Genomic DNA, 7,500 nt, shown 5'->3' with positions numbered 1-7,500 from the left:
AGGCACCTTCCACTAGGGAAGCGCAGGCAACCCGAAGGCGAGTCGAAGACAACCCGAGGGACATGGAGGAATGCACCAGTGGAGTTCGCTGCACAGGCAGGGATCCGTCCAACTCGCACAAACCGAACACAACTCACGCGCCACGACGTACACTGTGCACCAGCCCCCCAAAACGAATCACCCCCCGAAGGACTAAGAAGCCCGACGAACGCGCGAAAACATTTAGAGAGGCCGAGCAAGCACCGGTTACCGCGAATGCAAATAACAAACGCAACAGGCAACTTTCGAGGGACATACTTTTCGCAACAAGCTTCCACTAGGAAAGCATAGGCAACTCGTTCGAACGTCAAAGCCAACCAAATGGCAATTACCCGAGGGACACGCTTTTCGCAAGGCACCTTCCACTAGGGAAGCGCAAGCAACCCGAAGACGAGTCGAAGACAACCCGAGGGACATGGAGGAATGCACCAGTGGAGTTCGCTGCACAGGCAGGGATCCGTCCAACTCGCACAAACCGAACACAACTCACGCGCCACGACGTACACTGTGCACCAGCCCCCCAAAACGAATCACCCCCCGAAGGACTAAGAAGCCCGACGAACGCGCGAAAACATTTAGAGAGGCCGAGCAAGCACCGGTTAGCGCGAATGCAAATAACAAACGCAACAGGCAAATTTCGAGGGACATACTTTTCGCAACAAGCTTCCACTAGGAAAGCATAGGCAACTCGTTCGAACGTCAAAGCCAACCAAATGGCAATTACCCGAGGGACACGCTTTTCGCAAGGCACCTTCCACTAGGGAAGCGCAAGCAACCCGAAGGCGAGTCGAAGACAACCCGAGGGACATGGAGGAATGCACCAGTGGAGTTCGCTGCACAGGCAGGGATCCGTCCAACTCGCACAAACCGAACACAACTCACGCGCCACGACGTACACTGTGCACCAGCCCCCCAAAACGAATCACCCCCCGAAGGACCAAGAAGCCCGACGAACGCGCGAAAACATTTAGAGAGGCCGAGCAAGCACCGATTAGCGCGAATGCAAATAACAAACGCAACAGGCAACTTTCGAGGGACATACTTCTCGCAACAAGCTTCCACAAGGAAAGCACAGGCAACTCGTTCGCACGCCAAAGCCAACCAAATGGCAATTTAACCGAGGGACATGCATTTCGCAAGGCAACTTGTACAATTACCCGAGGGACATGGCATGCTTGCCAAGGCCGCGGCATGGCATGCTGCCGGCCAAGGCCGCGGCATGGCATGCTGCCGGCCAAGGCCGCGGCATGCCATGTTGCTGGCCAAGGCCGTGGCATGGCATGCTGCTGGCCAAGGCCGTGGCATGACATGCTGGCCAAGGCCGGGGCATGGCAAGCTGCTGGCCAAGGTCGTGGCATGGCACGCTGCTGGCCAAGGCCGGGGCATAGCACGCTGCTGGCCATGGCCGTGGCTTGGCAAGGTTGCCAAGGCCGGGGCATGGCGTGCTGCTGGCCAAGGCTTTGGCATGCCATGTTGCTGGCCAAGGCTGTGGCATGGCATGCTGCTGGCCAAGGCTGTGGCATGGCATGCTGCTGGCCAAGGCCGTGGCATGACATGCTGGCCAAGGCCGGGGCATGGCATGCTGCTGGCCAAGGTCGTGGCATGGCATGCTGCTGGCCAAGGCCGTGGCATGACATGCTTGCCAAGGCCAGGGCATGGCATGCTGCTGGCCAAGGCTTTGGCATGCCATGTTGCTGGCCAAGGCTGTGGCATGGCATGCTGCCCTAGGCCAACGTGCCACCGCCACCGCCGCGGGCCGCCACTCGACGCATCCCGTGCTTGGCTATGTAGTTTCGATGCCACAAGCCAATGCCACAAGCCAAGCGATGGCATGTGCCAAGCGCCCGCCTAGGCATAGGCGTGGCCTGTGGCCTGGCCATGCTGGCCAGCCTTAAGGGAGGTGCCCCCCCCTTATAATAGCCTGTTAAGCCCTTTTCAATCTGGCAGGAGGAAACATCAAGCATGTTCGAGGAGTCATAATGGGGTTTTTTTAAAAAGTAATGGTTTTTTGCCAAAACTTTCAACATGAAAGTTGTATGAAATAATTTAATACACCATAAAAAAAATTATAAAAAAATATTTGGCCACCGGAATATTTTATTTTAATTTATTTCAATTTTAATACTTAAAAAATAATAAAAATTACTAAAAATACTCAAAAAATTCTAGAAAAATTCCAACAATTATAAGATGAGGCACTAGTAATTATAGTAATTTTTTTAATTATTTTTTTATTTTTAATTTATTTTATTATAATTTTTATGAGTAAATAAATAATTAAAAAGCCCGACGAACGTGCAAAAACTCTTAGAGAAACCCAGCAAGCATCGGATAGCTCGAATGCAAATAACAAACGCAACAGGCAACTTCCGAGGGACATACTTTTCCCAACAAGCTTCCACTGGGGAAAGCACTAGCAACGTGTTCGCAAGTCAAAGGCAACCAAACCGGCTATTACCCGAGGGACAAGCATTTCGCAGGGCAACATATACGTAAGTCAAAGCCAAACCAAATGGCAATTACACGAGGGACAGGATTGCTTGCCAAGGGCGTGGCATGCGATGTTCTAGCCCAAGGCCAAGGCACGCCACGCTGCGGGACAAGGCCGTGGCAAGACATGCGGCTGGCCTTGGCCTTGGCATGGCATGCCGCCGGCTTTGCCTGGGCTGCGTTGGCCTTGCCATGGAATGTTGCTGGCTTCGGATGGGCTGCCTCGGCCTTGGCCTTGGCCGTGGCATGGCATGGCATGCTGCTGGCCTTGGCCTTGGCCTTGGCATGGCATGCTGCTGGCTTTGGCTGGGCTGCCTTGGCCGTGGCATGGCATGCTGCTGGCTTTGGCTGGGCTGCCTTGGCCGTGGCATGGCATGCTGCTGGCCTAGGCCTTGGCATGGCATGCTGCTGGCTTTGGCTGGGCTGCCTTGGCCGTGGCATGGCATGCTGCTGGCCTAGGCCTTGGCATGGCATGCTGCTGGCTTTGGCTGGCAGCCTTGGCCGTGGCATGGCATGCTGCTGGCCTTGGCCTTGGCATGGCATGCTGCTGGCTTTGGCTGGCCTGCCTTGGCCGTGGCATGGCATGCTGCTGGCCTTGGCCTTGGCATGGCATGCTGCTGGCTTTGGCTGGCCTGCCTTGGCCGTGGCATGGCATGCTGCTGGCCTAGGCCTTGGCATGGCATGCTGCTGGCTTTGGCTGGCCTGCCTTGGCCGTGGCATGGCATGCTGCTGGCCTAGGCATGGCATGGCATGCTGCTGGCTTTGGCTGGGCTGCCTTGGCCGTGGCATGGCATGCTGCTGGCCTTGGCCTTGATATGGCATGCTGCTGGCTTTGGCTGGGCTGCCTTGGCCGTGGCATGGCATGCTGCTGGCCTAGGCCTTGGCATGGCATGCTGCTGGCTTTGGCTGGGCTGCCTTGGCCTTGGCATGGCATGCTGCTGGCTTTGGCTGGCCTGCCTTGGCCGTGGCATGGCATGCTGCTGGCCTAGGCCATGGCATGGCATGCTGCTGGCTTTGGCTGGGCTGCCTTGGCCGTGGCATGGCATGCTGCTGCCCTTGGCCTTGATATGGCATGCTGCTGGCTTTGGCTGGGCTGCCTTGGCCGTGGCATGGCATGCTGCTGGCCTAGGCCTTGGCATGGCATGCTGCTGGCTTTGGCTGGCCTGCGTTGGCCGTGGCATGGCATGCTGCTGGCCTAGGCCTTCGCATGGCATGCTGCTGGCCTAGGCCTTCGCATGGCATGCTGCTGGCTTTGGCTGGGCTGCCTTGGCCGTGGCATGGCATGCTGCTGGCCTTGGCCTTGGCATGGCATGCTGCTGGCTTTGGCTGGGCTGCCTTGGCCGTGGCATGGCATGCTGGTGGCCTAGGCCTTGGCATGGCATGCTGCTGGCTTTGGCTGGCCTGCCTTGGCCGTGGCATGGCATGCTGCTGGCCTAAGCCTTGGCATGGCATGCTGCTGGCTTTGGTTGGGCTGCCTTGGCCGTGGCATGGCATGCTGCTGGCCTTGGCCTTGGCATGGCATGCTGCTCGCTTTGGCTGGCCTGCCTTGGCCGTGGCATGGCATGCTGCTGGCCTAGGCCTTGGCATGGCATGCTGCTGGCTTTGGCTGGGCTGCCTTGGCCGTGGCATGGCATGCTGCTGGCCTTGGCCTTGGCATGCCATGCTGTTGGCTTTGGCTGGCCTGCCTTGGCCGTGGCATGGCATGCTGCTGGCCTAGGCCTTGGCATGGCATGCTGCTGGCTTTGGCTGGGCTGCCTTGGCCGTGGCATGGCATGCTGCTGGCCTTGGCCTTGGCATGGCATGCTGCTGGCTTTGGCTGGGCTGCCTTGGCCGTGGCATGGCATGCTGCTGGCCTTGGCCTTGGCATGGCATGCTGCTGGCTTTGGCTGGGCTGCCTTGGCCGTGGCATGGCATGCTGCTGGCCTAGGCCTTGGCATGGCATGCTGCTGGCTTTGGCTGGGCTGCCTTGGCCGTGGCATGGCATGCTGCTGGCCTAGGCCTTGGCATGGTATGCTGCTGGCCTAGGCCTTGGCATGGCATGCTGCTGGCTTTGGCTGGCAGCCTTGGCCGTGGCATGGCATGCTGCTGGCCTTGGCCTTGGCATGGCATGCTGCTGGCCTTGGCCTTGGCATGGCATGCTGCTGGCTTTGGCAGGCCTGCCTTGGCCGTGGCATGGCATGCTGCTGGCCTTGGCCTTGGCATGGCATGCTGCTGGCTTTGGCTGGCCTGCCTTGGCCGTGGCATGGCATGCTGCTGGCCTAGGCCTTGGCATGGCATGCTGCTGGCTTTGGCTGGCCTGCCTTGGCCGTGGCATGGCATGCTGCTGGCCTAGGCATGGCATGGCATGCTGCTGGCTTTGGCTGGGCTGCCTTGGCCGTGGCATGGCATGCTGCTGGCCTTGGCCTTGATATGGCATGCTGCTGGCTTTGGCTGGGCTGCCTTGGCCGTGGCATGGCATGCTGCTGGCCTAGGCCTTGGCATGGCATGCTGCTGGCTTTGGCTGGGCTGCCTTGGCCGTGGCATGGCATGCTGCTGGCCTTGGCCTTGGCATGGCATGCTGCTGGCTTTGGCTGGCCTGCCTTGGCCGTGGCATGGCATGCTGCTGGCCTAGGCCATGGCATGGCATGCTGCTGGCTTTGGCTGGGCTGCCTTGGCCGTGGCATGGCATGCTGCTGCCCTTGGCCTTGATATGGCATGCTGCTGGCTTTGGCTGGGCTGCCATGGCCGTGGCATGGCATGCTGCTGGCCTAGGCCTTGGCATGGCATGCTGCTGGCTTTGGCTGGCCTGCGTTGGCCGTGGCATGGCATGCTGCTGGCCTAGGCCTTGGCATGGCATGCTGCTGGCTTTGGCTGGGCTGCCTTGGCCGTGGCATGGCATGCTGCTGGCCTTGGCCTTGGCATGGCATGCTGCTGGCTTTGGCTGGGCTGCCTTGGCCGTGGCATGGCATGCTGGTGGCCTAGGCCTTGGCATGGCATGCTGCTGGCTTTGGCTGGCCTGCCTTGGCCGTGGCATGGCATGCTGCTGGCCTAAGCCTTGGCATGGCATGCTGCTGGCTTTGGTTGGGCTGCCTTGGCCGTGGCATGGCATGCTGCTGGCCTAGGCCTTGGCATGGCATGCTGCTCGCTTTGGCTGGCCTGCCTTGGCCGTGGCATGGCATGCTGCTGGCCTAGGCCTTGGCATGGCATGCTGCTGGCTTTGGCTGGGCTGCCTTGGCCGTGGCATGGCATGCTGCTGGCCTTGGCCTTGGCATGCCATGCTGTTGGCTTTGGCTGGCCTGCCTTGGCCGTGGCATGGCATGCTGCTGGCCTAGGCCTTGGCATGGCATGCTGCTGGCTTTGGCTGGGCTGCCTTGGCCGTGGCATGGCATGCTGCTGGCCTTGGCCTTGGCATGGCATGCTGCTGGCTTTGGCTGGGCTGCCTTGGCCGTGGCATGGCATGCTGCTGGCCTTGGCCTTGGCATGGCATGCTGCTGGCTTTGGCTGGGCTGCCTTGGCCGTGGCATGGCATGCTGCTGGCCTAGGCCTTGGCATGGCATGCTGCTGGCTTTGGCTGGGATGCCTTGGCCGTGGCATGGCATGCTGCTAGCCTAGGCCGTGGCATGGCATGCTGCTGGCCTTGGCCTTGGCATGGCATGCTGCTGGCTTTGGCTGGCCTGCCTTGGCCGTGGCATGGCATGCTGCTGGCCTAGGCCTTGGCATGGCATGCTGCTGGCTTTGGCTGGCCTGCCTTGGCCGTGGCATGGCATGCTGCTGGCCTAGGCCTTGGCATGGCATGCTGCTGGCTTTGGCTGGCCTGCCTTGGCCGTGGCATGGCATGCTGCTGGCCCAGGCCGTGCGCATGCCATGCCGTGCTGCCCACGCCGCGGGCATGCCAGGCCGGCTGCATGCCAGGCCGCCCAGGCCGTGCGCATGCCATGCCGTGCTGCCCATGCCGCGCGCATGCCAGGCCGCCCACGCCCGCGCGCATGCCACGCCATGCTGCCCAAGGCCGCGCCCAGGCCGCGCAAGGCCGCGCCCAGGCCGCCCAAGGCCGCGCCCAGGCCGCGCAAGGCCGCGCCCAGGCCGCCCAAGGCCGCGCCCAGGCCGCGCAAGGCCGCCCAAGGCCGCGGTCCAGGCCGCCCAAGGCCGCGGCCGAGCCGCCCCAGGCCGCAGCCCAGGCCGCGGTCGAGCCGCAGTGCATGTAACCCAAGGCCGCAGCCCAGGCCGCGCCCAACATGGGGCGTACCTGCCACTGCCTTGCCCTGGGCAAGGGAGGTGCCCCCCCCTTATAATAGCCTGTTAAGCCCTTTTCAATCTGGCAGGAGGAAACATCAAGCATGTTCGAGGAGTCATAATGGGGTTTTTTTAAAAAGTAATGGTTTTTTGCCAAAACTTTCAACATGAAAGTTGTAGGAAATAATTTAATACACCATAAAAAAAATTAAAAAAAATATTTTTTTACAGAAAATATTTTATTTTAATTTATTTCGATATTAATACTTAAAAAATAATAAAAATTAATAAAAATAGTCAAAAAATTATGGAAAAATTCCCATAATTAAAGGATGATTCACTAGTAATTATAGAAATTATTAAATTATTTTTTTCATTTTTTTTATTTTATTTTGATTTTTTTATGCCAAATAAGGGCTTTAAAAATTCGAAAAGCTCCAGAAAAATTGCAAAAAAATAGGGAATGACATTTAAAATTGATTGTAGTGCATTTTTAATTGTGTTGCACGGTTTGGGTAAGATTATAAAAGAATCATGTTCAAAAAGATCGATCGAGGCGGTGGCACGCCATGGCCTTGGCCTTGGCCTTGGCCTTTGCCCGCGGCCTTGGCCTTTGCCTTGGCCTTGGCCATGCCTTGCACAGGGACTTGGCCTTGCCCACTGCCTTGGCCTTGGCTTTGGCCTTGGCCTTGGCATGGCATGGCATGCTCGCCGAGGCCGTGGCATGCCTTGCTGCTAGCCAAGGCCGTGGCGTGGCAT

The sequence above is a fragment of the Camellia sinensis genome, unplaced genomic scaffold (genome assembly GCF_055761805.1).
Source record: "Camellia sinensis isolate YWXY unplaced genomic scaffold, ASM5576180v1 Unanchor4, whole genome shotgun sequence".
NCBI lineage: Eukaryota > Viridiplantae > Streptophyta > Magnoliopsida > Ericales > Theaceae > Camellia > Camellia sinensis.
The sequence above is the reverse complement of the archived record's forward strand: the minus strand, read 5'-3'. Positions refer to the sequence as shown.